At 43.3% G+C, this 18707-nt stretch overlaps 1 protein-coding gene across 1 annotated transcript in view; it reads left to right on the forward strand.

Annotated features, from left to right (window-relative positions):
• Positions 1-18707, forward strand: part of RANBP17 (RAN binding protein 17) — a 1191453-nt gene that overhangs the window by 327184 nt on the left and 845562 nt on the right. The window lies entirely within an intron of this gene.

An 18707-nucleotide genomic window follows, 5' to 3' on the forward strand; every position in this document is an offset into this window, starting at 1 on the left:
ATAAAAATTAGATTTTTTTATCCTTTAGTAATACTTACAAAGCAGTACTCCATTAAACTTCTCTTTCGTGTTTTATATCATTTTAAGACCTTTAACTTGCATAGGTTGTTTCGAAATATTAAAAAAAAATCTGAATTATGCAGCGTTACACAGCAAAACTATCATATAGGATCCAGGCTACTCCCATTCTGTTTTTTATCTTCTCCTTCTTAAGTCTCAGGTGTAGTTTAATGTGCAGTGTTAAAGCAATATAGCGATCTTTTCCCAAACTGCCTTGTACAATCGTTGCACAATCTTGTTCCAGTATTCCCTCACTATCCGACACTGCATGTGCAGGTAATCTACACTATGAATAGAGCCTCTGGGGGACTATAGACTGGGCATGGCGCGGAGGAATGGAAGTGAGAAATCACAAGAAATGGCCCGGGCATGGATGGCACTCCTGGAACTATTCAAACAGCCGGATGAGGGCGGCGAGGGGGAGTCTGGGGAGGGGGATAGGGTAGGAGACCCTTGAGACTCTCTCCATGATCATGGGAATGCAGGGCGAGGGGAGGACTCTGGACCCGGGATATGCAGCTTCCCCCTGGCCTCTTGTTATACTCGCTGTGCCCTGTGGGAGGGGAATCCGTCAGGCGGCGCGGGAGGCTTCAGGGTTCACTTGGCTACATTAGATACTGGCGACATGCTTGGGGGGGTGGCTGGGGTGGGGGGTGTTGTTGGGGGAGATTTGCCGGGGGAGGGGTGGGGGGGCCTTTTGTTTGAACTGCATTATGATAATGGACCACTCTTGTGGACAGACTGCATTATTGAACAGACGCCTTATGTGAAGAGAGATATGCTGTTGTGCTCCGAATGGCGGGCTGGTCGCTTTCCTACGTGGGTAACCCGGTAGCGGGCAGAAGGTTCGATTGTGTTACTCTGTGAAGTTCAATAAAAGTCTGTTTAAAAAAAAATGAATAGAGCCTCTGGGACAGCTGTCTACTCGTACCTGGTAGATTTTACCAAGGACAACAGGGATAAGGTAGGCCCTGTCTAGGAAGTTTGTGTAACAAAACCCTGCATTATTGTTTTGTTGTAGGCAAGCATTGTTTGCAACTTGCTTTCTGTTATATATTCACCGAAATCCCTTTCCTATTTGACCTTAATTCTAAATCCAGTTCAGGACGATCCTGGTAGACCACCCTTTAAAGTATTGAAATAGGCTCGCCTCCATCCTCTTTTGAGTAAAGCTCTGCAACAGCAGACGTTTCAGGCCGTCTGATAGGCAACTCCTCCAAGGCACATAGGCAGCCCCAGTTAAAAGAAATATATCAGAAACCGTCCTGGAAGGACCATAAACCGGAATTATGCAATATTGAATTGTAGGACTATCTGAAGAGTTGCTATTTTGCAGAGTCTGCATTTTATCAACAGTATAAATGAATATGATGAACATCATAGAAGTAATTGGGAAAGTGCTTCTCAGGAAGTGTAGTCACATAGGCAAGCTCCTCAATTCAGTTATTCACTCGCCAATGCTTAGTCCTAGAGCCAAGGTAAGCTCCCTGAAACTGAACCTAGGATTTAAAGACCAAACAATGGGGCTGTATTTTGGCCTACTTCACAGAGACTTCAAGGTGTTGTCATACCCAGAGAGCCTCCGAACACTGAAACTCCTAAATCCCTTCAAGCTAGAGTACCATTATACTGCAATTCGCCAGCAGCAGGGAGACCTAAAGAGCCCACATGAGGCTGACAGTGAAACTTAAGAAAACCAGAACTCTGATATTGCAGCTCCTTGATGCAACGATGAGACTTGGTGTTTCAGGCGGGGGAGAAAAGACGGCTGGAGGGAGGGTGGGGGGGTTATTTTGGGATTGCCTGTTCTTCCCTGTAAAGCTTGCTATACCTAAATGTAATACTACAATGGATCATTGAACATAGCAACAAAATGTTAATCAAAACATATTCAAGCCTAGAGATCAAACAAGGGGAGGGAATGTCATTATTAGATGCTTGTCTCTGCTTGCAATGGGTTTGTCTTAAAAATATATTGTTAAAGTGCTAGAAAAGCTGGCCTACGGCTGCGATTTAGACAGAAACCATTTTCAGTATGAAACATTAAATTGTAACCATGTTTCTTTTATGATTATACCTTAAGTTTGATAGATTTTTATCCTATGTCAAAGACATAATTTGGGCTACATAGATCTCATGTTGTGAACTTGACTTGGGTTTATTGTGTTTTGGTTTGCTTTAAAACTGAATGATAGACTAATAATCCAAAAAACTAGTTGTAAAATGAAAAACTAATTATTCTGAGTATTATTATTATGTAAAGGTTAATACAGCTTGCTGGTTTGTAAGGATTTTACCATATAACTGTGCTACAAATTAGTCAATATTGTTATTGAAAGCCAGTAACGTTGATGCTTTCTTTAAAAGCTTTTTAGACTTATTTGGTTTACAATGGTGGCAAAAATGCACCAACATACATGAAACTTGAATCCTACACACTCTGCCACCATCAGATTTACTTTGTCACATTTTAAGTAGGCAATTGAAATTGGTTCGAAATCAGAAATATCTTTCCATATAGGTTTCAAGGGCTAACAAAGATCGGTTTTTAGAATGATGTATAGTATCTACTTTGTGAAATGTTCCTCTGCCTACCTCACACATCATATGTCTCCTCAGCTTAACAATGACAAATAATGGTAGTGATGGTGAGGCAGTTTGAAGCCTTCTGGGCTGGATCTAAACGAAGAGTGGTCCAGAATAGACAACCTCTATGGTTGCAATAATTACCGGATGCCGAATAAAATAACAGAATAAAATGGAATTCTTTAAGAAAGAAATGAAGTGCTTTTTTAACAAAATACTCTGGGAAGTAGAAATAGCAAAGAAGCCACTCCAAGCAAATTACAAAAGACCTCCAGCCCTTATATAGATTACTGGTTTAGCAACCACAATTCTTGTCAGGGTGAAACACAAGCAAACCCCAAATTAACCTGTGCTTAAAGCTCTGGAAGCTTGGCGCAAAGCAGTCAGGCAATGTTTAAAGTATTTATGCTGCACTTAAAACAGTAATAGAGGCAGAACGCAGCACAAGAAGATTCTCACACCATTTTAGAACAATTGAGTAATATTTAATTATTTGACATCAAAACAACAAAAATCCAATTAGTGAAACTGGAGATATGCAGTGTTAAAGATTTCGGTAAAAATAGTGGCTAGAATCACAAAGCGCCAATTGTGGTTATCTATTTGCGCCGGCCCGGGACAAAGTCACAAGTTAAGGCGGACTGTGATGGAGCATGGCCTGGATACAAAGACCAATTAGGCCTGCTGAGCAAAGTACCTTAAATCCTCGTTGGAGAGCAGAGCAAGATCCCGCTTTGAGGATGCGGTGTGCAGCAGAGGTTACAATGAGCTGTGGGATTCAATGTGAGGTCCTGCATTGAGAATGTGTCACACAGCGGCGGTTCCGATGAAGCCGCCGACGAGGCTTATGATGCTAGTTCCTGTGTCGCTGTCTAGGGTGGTGTCGACAGAGACTTGTGATGTGAAGTCTGCGTTGGGGCTGCGTTGCGCAGTGGCATTTCCGAGGTGATGTGTTGGGCTGCGTCAGTTCTGCCCAAAATATCACTGTTGGGCTGGCAGAGCACCTTCAGGCCCACTTCCAAGGGTCCAGGACTGGGATGGCACCCCTTAGGGGGCAGAACTCACAGCAGACAGAGCCCAGGTGCTCGGTTCAAATGGTTGGAGCCTTTTCTGTCCCTGATCAGGAGGCCAGCCAACTAGCTCGTGGAATCACTCTGGTGGTCCTGGGTTCAAGATGCAGGCCCAGTCCTTCTCACTCAGGCACCAGGGCATCAGAGGAGCTGAGCAGCAGAGTGGCAGTCCTTCTTGCAGCAGAGGCGCACAGCAGTCCTTCCGAGACTTCCACAGGTCCAGAGGTGTACTGAATAGTTTAGTCTGAGGGTCTAATATTTATACCTGATGCCAGCTTTGGAGTTGGAGAAGGTTCTTGAGGTTTCTACCCCCATAGATGTTTAGAATTTCCTGCCTCCCTGCCTTGGCACCTGCTTATCTGTGGGCACAAAAGACTATTTCATACCCTTTGTGAGTGTGCCAAGGCAGAGCTGTTGTGATGTTTAAGTGTGGTTGGTGACAGCTCCGCGCCCCCACCCCCCCCCATCAAGACAGAGATGGCCCATCCTGCAACACCAATTCCCCCTTTGTCTCCCTCTCTGGGAGCAATACACAAAGAAAAACTGCCAGCTACATCTGGCCTTATGACCCAGGATAAAAGCTGCTGGCACCAAATAGTTAGGACAAGAAAATGCCAACTTTCTCAAAGTAGCATTTTCAGAATTGTGACTTAAACTCTGATATTACCATTAAAGAGGGTTTTAAATCACGATTCTTTAGACAACAAACTTGACATTCCTACCTGCTCCAAATTGAAAGTTATCACTTTTAAAATGTAATAAGGTAACCACTGTTCTCTTATGGGAGAGGCAGACCTTGCAGTAGTGAAAAACAAATTTAAGAGTTTTCCACTACCAGGACAAATAAAACTTAAAAGTACATGTCCTACTTTATGAATACACTGCACCCTGCACCATAGTCTGTTTAGGGCCTACCCTAGGGGTGACTTATATGTGTTAAAAAGGAAACGTTGAGCCTGTCAAAAGGTTCAATTTTCCAGGTCGAAATGACAGTTTAAAAATGCACACTCAGGCTGCAATGGCAGGCATGAGACATGTTTAAAAGGCTGCTTAAGGTGTGGCACAATAAGTGGTGCTGCTTTACTAGTACCCTGGGTACATGTAGTACCACTGTACTAGGGACTTGCAAGTAAATTAAATATGTCAATTGGGTGTAAGTCAATATTACCATGTTTAAATGAGAGAGCACAAGCACTGTGGCACTGGTTAGCAGTGCTAAAGAGTGCAGAGTCCTAAAGCCAGCAAAAACAGGAGGATGGAAGGCTCAAGGTTGGAGGTAAACCACGACAAGGATGTCAGGTCCAACAGGATCCAAACGAGAAGCAAGAATAAGGACATCGTAGTGTTCCCCTATGGATGGAATAAATGACCATCTGTGCTAGAATGGTATAGATAATGGGCAACCCTTAATAACCAATTGTTGTAACTTCCTGTTAGGAATAATTTCTGATGTCCAATCACCAAATCTTTGCTAAAACATGATAGGGTTATCGGAGACTGCCCTGAACTGTGGATCGTGGTACTAGAAATTTGGCCACCAGCCATTTTCCAGGTGCTAGTCCATACTTCAATACCACCTAAACTCCGCGCAAACATCATTACTGTGATCCTCTTGCCTAGCCACGGCTTTCAGTGTGGTACATCCTTGGTTGGAATTTTAGCTATGGGACTTGCCTTGATAGTTTATCTTGTATCGCTGTATTAATCTTTTTAAATGTACCTGCTTCATTTCCCACTGTTCTTTAACGTAAATCTCTATTGCTTCTGGAACTAAATATAGATTGTAAATGTTGGGCTGCCGAGGAGAATCTTCCTTTTTTTAGCTTATCCAGAAAGAATCTACAGAGTGATAGTCCTTGTGTTGTCTAACTTGGAATACTTGAATAGAGCATATCTAGATAGATCTCTGTATCCTTTTCTCCACCTTCAAAGAGAGATGAATTATCCTGCCGTCATTCTGATGGGACTATGCCACACTGACCAAATGTCACTAAATCTGCACTGTCTTCACTAACTTCCAGTTCGTCAAGAATTAAATTTAAGATCCTATGTAGCAGACCCTTTATAGGTGACATCTACTTTTTCTACAAAAGGTAACTGGTTCATTAGACCACAAGTAAGGCATGCCCTCCTGTTTACTAGTCTGGTAGTTGGGAATACACAGGATACAAACACTTCTCCTATTTGGAATTACGTCCTGTCACTCTGTCTTCCACATTTGGTGATTTAAGAACACTTCAAAATGTATCTCTTCTTAAAGTAGGCAGCAGTTATGTTGAGGTTTCCGCTGCATGTCAGCACCTATGGGCTAGCCTCTGACAATTATGCATATTAGATGTTTTCTATAATGGGAGAATGTCTATGGTTTTAGATAATGGGGATACGGTTAATATGATGTACCCATGCGGGTATGAGAACATTTAACAACATTGCATCAAAAATCATGCACTTCCTCCCCTCTGAGGGGCGTATGGTTAGACATCGTTTAACAAGATTCCCCCATGACTTTTAGTCATAAACAATGTCCCTACCAAGCTTGATAGAAATCAAGAGTAAAGATTTACAGTGGAGGAACCTCCTGAAGGTTTACAAATCAATACCTGCATCCATGGCAACAACAAGAGAGCAGGACGTCGACCACATTCTTTTGCAAGACGTGAAGGGCATCTGGTGTCTAGTTTGCCTCCCGTCTGTGCAAAACTGTTGAAATGATCTTGCACAGAATTACATAGGTCTCCTGGTTAGGCTCTGGGTGGAGCAAATGCAGGATGGATGAAATAGATCTTCATTTTCATTTACGCTTGAAGATTGGGAACATAATGAGAGATGGTTGTTGCTTAGGTTTGTGGTTGAAATTTTCTGTAACTGTACAGCATGTTTGTTGGACACTGCTTTATCTGTCCATTCAGTTAACCTCTTACTCTCCAGAGACTTAGCACAATGGCTTAACATCACATTTGATCTATTTATTGAGGTGGGACATTTTTCCGCCCATTATTTTTTATTGCAGGGTCAGGTTAAAGGAACGGAGTAGACCAAGACACAGAAGGCAGTAGAAAGGGGAAGCAAAACAGACCTATGCTCTATACATGCAAACACAGCGTAGATGAAGTTCTAATAATTTGTTTGTGGATAGTAGTGTTCCAGTTGTTATCTGATGTTTCGTCTGCCAAGACTCATTTACAACATTTTGAGATTTCATGCTGTTGTATAGTTTTTAGTATGCTGTGTATAGTTATGTGACGGCTTTCAAAATCTACAGGTTTATTAGAAGAATTTGTAAAACATACTTCTTTATGGCAACTTTCAGGCTGTAGGGAACTGGAAACAAATAGGGCAGGACAATAATTGAACAAACATATCACAGATAAATAATCAATAGACCTGCTGCCGGCTGGAATCTCCCTATAGAATCTCTCCTCTCAAAATCTTAAGACCCTTGGAGTACATGAACCAAATACCGCTCTCATTCATCTGACCAGCATCTGATCCCGACAACTAATGCACACCTCGGCTCCAGGTGAATGATAAAGCCTAGACTCAGTGCACCGTCCAAATAAACCAAACAAATTGTTGTTGTATAATATTAGTTCCTAATAAAAGACTTTGTCATAGAAAATCGGTATTGTGTTTTTAGATAAGTATTTTCTTTTTAGGTCTGAGCTAGCGACAGCTTTGGTTTCTTCACTAGACTCATAATCAAAAAAATCCTAAATGAAAAATATATCCCTACGTAGTTGATTTGGACCAGCCGTCTTCATCTGTTGGTCTGTGTTCACTTGTCGTTCACATTCTGCTTCTGCTCGCCACAGCATATCGCATTGGATGGGCAAGGGGTCAGCCTGTTTCAGCCATTGGCTCCCTTACACTGTGAGGGACTTTGTGCCTGACATTTTGCATGATCGCAAGTTCCCATCTGCCTAAAAAGAAGTCACTTCATTGCATGGCTGGATGTCCAAGACGGTGCTCTGCCAGTGCTTTCTTCTTTCCATTCTTTATTATGTTCTTTAGTGATCCTTGTTATTCGAACTATGCACCAGATGACAGTACTTCAAACCCAGTAGTGCCCTTTCGTTGTGCCACTAAGTACAGTACTTTCTTATGTTGTACTTTCAAACTGCCTACTTGAAAGCTGCACTATTTTAAAATGATAGTGTATTTTTGATTTTTTTTTTAAATGTATATTTTTGGTGGGTGGCGTTTTCTTTCTTTTTTCTTTTTACTTGTGTATTTCTGTGGAATGTGCTTTAAGTTAGAAAGAAAAAAATTGCATCAGCTTGCCAAGTCCAGACTTAATGGTTTTGCCAATACTTGTTTGAGTACTGTTTAATGTAGCTGTGTTTCCACACCGCGGTATGACAAGTCGGTTAGCTTGGTTAATCCTCTATGTATACGGCTATGGAAAAATATATAAATAAGGAACCTCATTTGCCGCCGTGTGCAGTGAAAACAGGCGAAATCATGGCCCTTGCTTTGTGAAAACGTTTAAACAGGCGTTTACTGGATGCCAGATTGTGGCATTTATCAGTGTGATGTGTGTTGTGGTTTAGAAAACAACCCGTTTGTATATTATAGTGAAATGAAAGGTGAAAGGTGCCTGCAGTCCCTTTGTTAAGCCGTGCTGTGTTCTCCTTTGGCGCCCGATTGACTGCTGTGATGGTTGAGCTGAAATGATGCAAAAAAAACGCATTTCCTATGAAAAATAATAAATACTCTCTCGAACTGATTAGTATGAGTACTGCAATATGTTTTTGTTTCACATCATTAAATATTGGAACGTAAGCGCGTGTACATTTCTTCCTTAAAGATGATTGTCTTTCCTCCCCCAGCATCTTTTATGGAGAAATTGAAAGCCGGAAGGAAACTGGAATTGCACTATTACTAATTAGGTACATGTATTTGAATTAAACTGATATCTGATTGCCGGCTTTGGCCTGAGAGTAGAGAGCCTATATTGAAAGTGCTAATATGTGATATATCATGCTGCGGGATCCCTCTGGGAGCTGCAGATTGCGCCGAGTTTATTGGAAGAAGAGGGGATGTTGATGAAGTTCTAAGAGGTGGAGGCTGCCTCCCTCTGCTTCGAGGATGGCACCGTTTTCGAGGTAGCTAAGCACACATTCAGCTGCCTGCTCAACGCCACCGGAAGTCCTCACATGCTGGAAACAGTGACACCCAATGGAGTGACCTCAGCTGCCGAAAGAGCTCTGTAAACATAGCCTCAGTTTGCTGTCCTGCCCAGGACCTCCGATCCAGCCAATAGCAGAGGCTCATACTCGCCTGACCTCAGTCATTCCCTCTGATGATCTCTGCTGCGAGGATGCCGATAAATCAACCCACAGCCACTTATCTAATGCTACCAAGAAATAAGCACTAGGGATTGGAGCAGAGGAGCAATCTACGTCATTTCCACTAGCCTAAGTTATTTTGAGGTGGGGCTTGAATGCCTGTTCCCGTTTTTACCTACCTCAGCATGGACAGTGCTGGTTGCAGGAGCAGGATTGACCTAGTTACTTGAAAAGAGGCCTTGTTTCAAAGATACAAAGGTCCCAAACTGAAGTTGACCCACTGGCAATAACAGTGTAGGGCCGCCGGGTGCCTCTCTTCCTTTCTTGAGCAGTGATTGAAAGTTCACCTCAAAGAACTGGCTGGAACTTGCAGGCAGGTTTTCTAACAAAGGGCTGTAACTTGGCAATTCAAAATCCTTGCGTTCTCTTCACCAGAGAGATTTGTGTCACCTAGAAATTCGAGGCACTTCTTAAAGACAGCACTTTAGATGAAGCATACAGACAAAATGCAGGACTCCAGCGGTAGTGCAAGTAGCTCTGAATGTGTCAGTCGACCAGCACCGGCCCAGCTTCTGTAGTCCCAACAGTGACTTTTGTAGCAACTTTTCTCTGGCTGCCCAGGTAACAAAAACCACAGTAGCATTTCATTTAGAGGGAAAACGGAAGGTTTGATAGTTGTGGGCTTCTTGCCTCTTAAACCCCAAATCTAAAACTGGATCCAACACTGTAGACTTAGGGGAAAGTCAAACAATTAATTCTGAAACGTATGCCCCCCCCCCCCCTCCACAAAAAAGATCAGCCTCATGTTCCATACTTCTTGGAAGGATTATTCGATGTTATGAAAGGGCCCTCTGGATTTGCAGCCTTCCCTGTCCACATCTATCGGACCCACCTCTGTGGGCCAGGTAGATGCAAGCAAACTTGTGTGACTCGTGTGATAAATACGTTCCATTCAGACTACACACTTTAGGGCCACGCTATTGTGGTCAGTGCTACAGTTCTGTGAAAGGGCTTTTATCAGGGTCAACAGCAGTCCAGTGACCCAACACAGGGGGGTTCTGTCAGCCAAATGACTCTTAGAACTTCACACCATTCATTCCTTACGCCTGTGCTTGATACAGTCACAAAGTTTCTGTGTGCTGTCAGATTATAACACAGATTTCAAATAGGAATCAACTCTTTATGCTATAGGTTTGGCAAATTGATATGCTGTTACAGTCCTCCTAATCTAGTCAATGTTGTGTGGGTTATAACTATGTACATTGCATGAAATCTGTCATGCTTTTGATTTTCTGTAAATAATCTAGTAGTGAAAAATACCACACATGCACACACTTCTCTGTCCTCTCTCTTCTCTTTCTCCAATCTCTCACCTTCCCTCCTTCTTTTTTTGTTTCCTTTTTTATATCTAGTAATAATTTTGGCTGCATTCACCAAGCACACAGTCCAATGACCCACTGTACAGTTCGACTAAGACACAATAACAATCTTCAGGGGAAACATTGTCCAACCTAACGCACTCACTAACCAGATTATGAACCCTATTCCGCCATCATGTACAGATTTCTCTTGACGCAATAAACCATCCTAAGAGTGAACAATGTCCACCACCGGATAGGAGGCCCATCACCTTAACAGAAAAGCTTAAAGGGACAAAAAAGACAATCTAACCTTCAAAGTAAATATTTCAAAAATAACTGCTTAACTTACTTAACAGCCAAAACTTGTTAGCATCAAATCTAAGCTGTAGTCCTAGGCAAGATAAAGTTCTTTAAAAAAAAATGCAAAATGAGCCCAAACAAAATGTTGCTTAAAGAATTTTCAATGATATACACTAATAGAGAGGCAGTCAGGATGGCTGCCCTCTCCCACAGTTTTGCCAGAATTAATTACATTAAATCCGGGGCGACTCTCTTTTAAAACTTTTCATTTTAAAATGCTGCATGAACTGCTTCTTTGTGATTGTTGTTACCAGCTGTTCAGAATGATGAACATGGTCAATTAATATAAAATATGGGCTTTCTTGACTTCAGCACAAAGCCAACCCCACACATATCTGGATATCCACTATAACTGTGCTGTATTATCATTGGGGCACATCACTCCTGCTTGCGGCATGCCCAAACTGGGGCCACGGGCACCGTAAATTACATTTTAAAAAAAACGAGCTCTGGCAAAGCCAATAAGTCGAGCCTTTGGGACCTATTGTTTCTGCCAGTGCCTTTGGCAATGCTGTACAGTATCGGGAAAACACATTTTTCGCTGATGCTGTGCAGCATTAGCAAAAAGAAAAGACCAAAGAAAAGCTAAACACAAGGTCATTACTGGCAGCCATGTCCTCTTGTAGGCATGCGTGATGACGTATGCATGCAGGGACTCTCCTGTCAACATTATGCTTCACTTTCATCCTTGTTAGGCGGTGCTGCTTTTTAATGAGGTCACAAATGCTTAACCAGTGGGCGACTTGAAGCGTTCTATGTCCAGGGTTGTGACAGGAGTTGTGCCATGCATTCAGGGTTTAATATTCCTCGACTCCTGACCTGCTGGTAGTGGGGCACGCATTGATAAGGAGGCCCCAACTGCAAGAGACTGACTTGAAGGAAGATAATAATAGGAATAGGAAGTGTAGATGGGACAGTGCTGAGGTGAGACGCCAATTCCACGGCTTGAGCACCCCCTCACCCTTGTCCTACAGATGAGGGGTTCTTACGTAGATGCATAGGGAAGGGGCAAGTGGAGGGCAGGGTCCGAACTTTAGACACAGTCTCCCCTACGATCTGCTGCACGTGGCTGGAAAAGAACGAAAGATTGTGTAATAAAAAAATGCTCACTTGTTACACATAGCTGTTTGCAGTGGGTGCATAACTCTTTCGGCAATTTTGACAGGTTTGTAATATGTGGCCTTTAGGATATCTGCAATTATTCAGTAAGTAACTCTTTATTGCGTAATTAATAGAAAACATTGCAATATGAGACACAATAAAACTTCACCACAATGCACATACAATGACCCATTTATTCTCATAAAGGTCAGTTAAGACTCTTTAAAAGATATTTGTGTAACTGTAACTAAATAAAATATAAAATCTGGAACGGTACATATTAGCTTCAAGAACCTTAAGGCTTGAAAGTCTTGACCGAGCCAGTAAGGTAGACGTCACCACGGTCGTGCTGGTGCAGATTCCGAGCAAAGGTACTGTTAAGACCTCTGTCTGGGATTAGATAGGATCATTTTGGGCACAGTTGTGAGGTAATAAGGGCTCATGTGATGACCTCTCAAGCAATTATCGCCTCTCCACTGGTGGCTAAATCTTTACTCGCGGCCTTCTTTTCAAATTTCTATAGGAATTTAATCATGGCACCGCTCAAACTGATGTCCGTAGGATCAAAACAAGAAGCTCTGCCTCCCTACTCGACCTTATGCCCGAATGCTCCACTTTCTACACAGAAGCTCTGGTCGATCCCCCATACCAAAGCGGCACAGGCATAAAACACGGACAGTATTCACTGATTCTTGCGTGCATAACTGACCGGCGTCTTGCCCTTGCATTTTTTTCCATAGGGGGAAGTGCTTTAATAACGGTAAACGCTCAAGCCTGTACTTCGAGAAAAGCGCCTTGTCCCAATTGCCATAGGTTTCGCTTAGATAGCCCTGTGGTTTTAGCCTGGTTTATGATTGAAGTGTCATCGTCCCATGACTATGTTTGGGCAGTTTTTCTTTGTCCTCAAGCATTGATAGTAATTGCGCACTGGATTTGGCTAGCTTTTTAAGCTCCCTGTGGCCAAGCGGTAAATCCCAGGCATTTGTTAAGCCGAGTGAGTAAGGCCTGGTTTAGGTAGACACGTACCGTAGAGCTTGGCCTGAGATTTCGTTTCTGCCGAAGGTGGCCTCCCAAAGAACCCTCTGGAGCCGACCTCAAACTATGACAGCAAGACGCAAATGCCGCCATCCGAGCCAGAGACTTTTTAGGGAATGCAGAATTCCAGCCTTATTTGTGCAGGCGATATATTAGAAAGTAATTGGAAAATTCACCTATATATTTTGAGGATCGTTCTGTCAAGAGTGGCACAGTTGCTTCCCCCGAGACCCTCGCTCCCATATGTCAGAGTGGGACGAATCTTCGCGTGTGCTGCCTGCAAGATGGGAGTGAGCATGGGTACTTTAAGTTTGTTATAGAGAGACCTCAAACCGAAAATCAGAGCATTTACTTTTTTCCTGATTTCCTCCAAATGATCACTGTAGCTTCTGTTCCCACTGAATTAAACGCCAAGGTCCTTAAAGCTTTTTACTGATTCAATTCCTTCGGCCCCTAGGAACCAGGTAAGCTTTAGTGTAATTTTTCCTTGCTCTGTTTTTGTTTTTTCCTGTTAATGGTCAGTCAGTTTTTTCAGAAGTATGCAAGTATTACATTGATCAAGCGGTGTAAATCAACCTTCAGGGCTGGACTGGCCGTAGCGGGCACCGGGCATTTCCCTGGTGGGCCGGAAGGGTGGGAGACGGTTTTGTACTGGTGGGGGCTGTTATTATTGCTTGGGGTCCGGTTTTGCACAATTGCCAGCACTGGTTTGCGTTCCCATGCCAGCGCTGCCGACCTTGGTTTTTCTTGCAAGAACTAAATTGTCCGCGTACAGTAGGTTGAATATCTGAAGGCCCCCAGTGTGGGCGAATGAGAGTTCACATTATTTAGCAGGGGCGTAAGGTCTGTAAGAATCCAGTTAAACATGGTTGGGGCCATAACACATCCCTGTTTCAGCCCTTGCGTTATTTTGATTTTCTTTGATAAATGGGAACCCCTGCCTTGATCCTAACCCAGGTGTCTGTATGCAGTTGTTCCAGTACTTTTAACAACCCATTTGAGATATTTAAATTTGCCAATTTCTTCCATAGCTTTTCCCGATCCACCAAATGAAAAGCTGATTTAAAGTCAATGATACCCAGGTGGAATGGGTGTTTATTCATTTTTGTGCAATCGGCTAACAACGAAAGCGTTTCAATGTGTGCTATGGTCCCTGATTGTTTAGTAAAGTCAGTTTGGTTCATGGGGATAATGAGATGTGCCTGTACCCAGTGTAGTAATTCCTAAAGTAAGACTTCTGCATAATACTTTGCGTCGTTATCGATTAAAACTATTCGACGATATTTTCCAGGGGTGCCCTTATCCCCTTCTTTGTGTATTGGGGTAAGAATTGAGCCCCTTCATGAGGAAGGGATACCGTGGAGCTGCATTGCGGCGTAAAAGACCGGGGCAAGTTGGGCTGCCCAGGATAGTGGATCCTCCTTATAGATGCCTGGTGGGATGCCATACGTGCCGGTGCCCCCTCCCTTTGTAATTTGCCTATGTACAGTGTAAGGGCTGATTGTGCGCCAGGCTGGTGTTGGGTTCCTCTGCCAGTATGTGATTTGTGGAGTGTTTACTAGCTCCGGGTCAACTGATTTACACATATGCTGTTCCTCCTGTACCACTTGGTTATAATAACTGCTTAAAAAATGATACCAGGTGCAGTTGCTGCCAGTGCAGGTAAGAGCAGTGGGGCGGGGAGGGTGAGTGGAAGGTAACTGTTTTTTTGGGGTGTTTTTTTTACCACATTGTCGACTCCCCCACCCAACCGCTCTTTCCTGCACTGGCCGCAACTGACCAGGAGTCTCCGGAAATATTGGCGGTGGCCACCATTGGGAGGGGTCTATTTGTCCCAGTTACTGTTCGCCAGACGGAAGTAAAGTTGTTTTTCTTTATATCGTACAGCAGCTGCGCTAAAGAAAATCCTGGCCTCTCTTTAAAGCTGCCATTTTGTCCTTTTTAATTTTTTCCTTTGGGCCCTAAGGTCTTTCAGCATAACAATTATATGAAGTGCTCTGGAGCAGGTATGATAATCCTCAAAGCGTTTTATGAGATTCAAGCCTGTGACCAGAGATCAGACAAAACTGTGACTCCAGCGAGTGTAAAAACAATATAACTTACCAAAGACCCATTAATTACAGTGTTTAATCATAACACAGCGACATGTAGGTCTACTATGTAAAAAATCATTTGTGTGCCAGCTTCGGTCTAAAAGTAAACTAGTTTCTAGTTGGGAATAATAATGTTTCACTGATATTTCCATAGCCTGGCACCACAGTCATAGTGCTTGCCCTGGTGGGTATGGCCAGGTACTACCTAAACCCCCTCTTCCCTGTCAATATCAAGATCATATGAGAAGAATTTTGGATTAGGGGATCATAAACCCCCGGCCGTATTTATTTACATAAAGATTTAAAAACAAATTTAATATACAACATTTACACAATACGCAGAAAACCATTACATTACATTGATTACATTGGTAGGTGCAGATGTCAGATGGCTAACCTTAACATATCTCTAATACAAGGTTTTTCTATCTGAATCTAAACATACCATCATCAATAATCATAATAACAATATTTAATTCTTTATTTTCTGCGTATCCCTATTGTGAGTCTACGGCAAGGTCAAAAACTGGCACCGGATCCTTATCTTATTATGCACGCACTCGAACCGGAGTGCGCATGCGCAGTGGGTCCGTTCACTATGAGGAGTACTTCCCCCCCCAGGTCACCCCCGTACGCCCTTATGCCCACCCTCCAATCGGAGTGCGCATGCGCAGAGGGTCCGTTCACTATGAGGAGTACTTCCCCCCCCAGGTCACCCCCATACACCCTGTAGATTATCTCCATAATGGAGCCCTTGCAGTTATGCGCCGTTTATTTGCGCCATTGTGCACGTGTGGGGTGGCCACGCAGCCTACCGGAAAGCGTAACTCGCCCTCCCCCATCCAGCCATCCAGCTGTAACTGCCCCAGGAGTTCTAGGAGGGACCACTTATCCCCCCCCCCATGGGCGACGCCGCCCCCTAAGGACGCCGCCCCCTAAGGACCTTCAATTTACTGCTCACCAATCATGACCTTACCGCCACAGACCTGCATAGTTGCCCGACTATCAGTCCCCCCCCCCCCCCCCCCCCCCCATCCCCACAAACCACCCAGAAAGGTCATGGCCTGTCCCTATACCTCACTAACTAGGCAAGAAGATTCTCCCTGAAGATTTCCTTCCATACTTTCTATAGCCTGCAGGTGTAAAACCCTAGCTAGTCTCCCAGGTTGCTAATATATTTTCCGAGTGGCTCCCTGCCCTCTCAGGTTCCCTTCCCCTCTATTGGAAGTTCTGCAGTCTCTGCCGAGGTGTACTCCGGACATAGACGTGGCGACCCTCCCACTACAGTGAATAGGGTTACTCCCATTCTACCTAGGCGTACAGTCAGCCCCCCAAGTGTGGGATAACAATGCTAGGGCTGGCAGAATCAGACAAAATTGACATACCAACTTTGATGAAGAAAGAAATATTAAATTACAGCCTCCTAGCGAGGCTGGTATGGCTAGTGACAGGCTGAGGGAGCGGCGAGCAAAGAGGCCGACTCCGCCGCTCCCCAGCCTTTTATTGCCCAGATTCCAGCCAGGTCAGTTCTAACTGGCCTGGCGTTACCCAAAGTGCGTGACCCGGAAGTGCTTTCAATCACTTCCGGGTCACGCCCCCAGACCTTGACCCATTAATGGCGGGGCGCACCTGTCGCGTCATCAAAGCGCGCGACAGGCCTGCCCCGGTATGGTCATCGGGGGCCGGCCGGCACGCCCGCCATACCTTCGGCGGGGCCGATGCTGGCCCCGCCTTTCTATGATGACGGGCATCACGGCAGCCACTGAGAGGAAAAACTGGAAGGTGCAGCATTTCGGTAATCGGAGGTGAAGGATTATGTCCCAAATGGAAATGCCACGAAAGAAGCCTCATTTACAGATGCTCCATATTCCGTTCAGCAAAGTTTTTTGTAAAGGTATGCCATGTCCGCTACCAAGTAATGAACCAAGGTTCTTGCACTATGGTTGCTAAATTCACAAAATGGGGCTTCACGCTCTGAAATGAAAGACCATGCCCTGCTGTTGTCATAAACGTTCCTCATCTCAGTTGTATTGCATGAGTACAAAGGTCACTGTTAAACAATGAGCTACAATTCAAGTTGTAATATTGAGATTCAGAATAGTTTAGCTTCATTTTCATTGGAAATACCGTCATCTGTGCTTCAGTATTCTATCGCCTCAGGCCTTTGTAACCACGGGGTACCTTGCAATGCATCGTTTCCTTCCTACATATATTATAATTGGATATTCGTTAATTTATTGCAGTTTCATCCATCTGTGGTCACTGTGTAAGGAGCTGTTAAACTATACAGCTCTTGTGTATACATTGCACTTCTGTTGCACAATCAGTTTGAGAGATTGGGTTCTTCGGCTCACACAAAGCTTTTAGCATTTGAGGTCAACTACATCTTGAAGCTGATGTGCCTCACCTCGTGCCATCTCGTGTAAGAGATGGACCTACCTCAATGAAACATCCATGAAGTAGTTTGTAAATACGGAAAAATCTGAATCTGACAACTTGTATGAACACTGATAACCACCGATCTTCAGAATTTTTGAAAACACTAGAATTCAGCAAAAACTAAACAGGGAAACCTATCTTTGCCGCACCTCAACTTTGTTTACATTTTCCCTCTGTGTTGACCTATGGAATTTACACTTCTGCAGCTCTCGAAGGACCTTCCAACAGCAAGTTTTGTTATCCAGTATATAAATAAGTACATTATAGAGCAACCAATTTTGGCTTCCGAATGGACACTGTTCTCTGTCTTGCATCTGCATGCTTGACAGACTGCTGCTGCTTAATATCTCTATTAGTTACATTAAATTAATGTGTCCTTTATATACATTTTAAGCAAGGACCATTTCCATTTTTAGTGATATGTATCTCATTTACGCATACATTATTTTATTTGCTTTTAGGTCTTCCTGTTTATAGCTCCAACAAAGGATTTTTTTCCGCCGTATGCTATTGTTTGTTTAAGCATTTGTCCGCTTCTTGTGTAGCGCTTGCTTACAATGTACGAGGAACTGTTTTACATCACTAAAGTTCCCTTAATCAACACACTTTTAATTCTGGATCTCATAGATGAATTTCATACAGAACAAACTCATTTTTTGTCTTATTTCTTTTACTGCAGCAAGCTTTTTCATTTTTTTAGAATGATATATATCACACATATATTTATTTATACACACACGTTTACACGTGGATTAGGGTTAAAAATCCAACTGCTTGAAACAAAAGAAGCATATTCAAAGCCAGTAGGTCTAATTTTAATGGGGTAGCGCATGGAGACACAGGCATGCACAAGTGACGTTTGTATTATTTGTTGCAGCATTTGCCACTGCTTGGTTTTTAAGTCTTCGAGCAGTCTGTTTGGCCACTCGACAAACTGGGGGAGAATACGTTGAAAAATATGCAGCTTATAGCATTAATATTCTTGAAAGACTATGTTCTAGTCAAACGTGATGGACAAATATTACCCAAAGTTTATGTTCCAGATCACTGATGAAACCTCATCGCTATGAGCTGGCTGTCGTCGATGCGAAGGCAGTATGGGTTTGAATCCAGCTCTAAGTTGACAAGGGTCCTCTTTAGCAATCTGAGGAAGCCCTCATAATTTAATAGTGTGTGAAATAACCTGAATATGCTATTATCATATCAAATTTGGGAAGAGAGCAAAAACTATGCTTTTTACAGTCTGGAGCCCAAGTGGTTCTAAAATGTGCTTGTACCAAGAGATTTTCGCTGCTATGTCACTCAGTAGTTACT

This window comes from Triturus cristatus, chromosome 7 (genome assembly GCF_964204655.1).
Source record: "Triturus cristatus chromosome 7, aTriCri1.1, whole genome shotgun sequence".
NCBI lineage: Eukaryota > Metazoa > Chordata > Amphibia > Caudata > Salamandridae > Triturus > Triturus cristatus.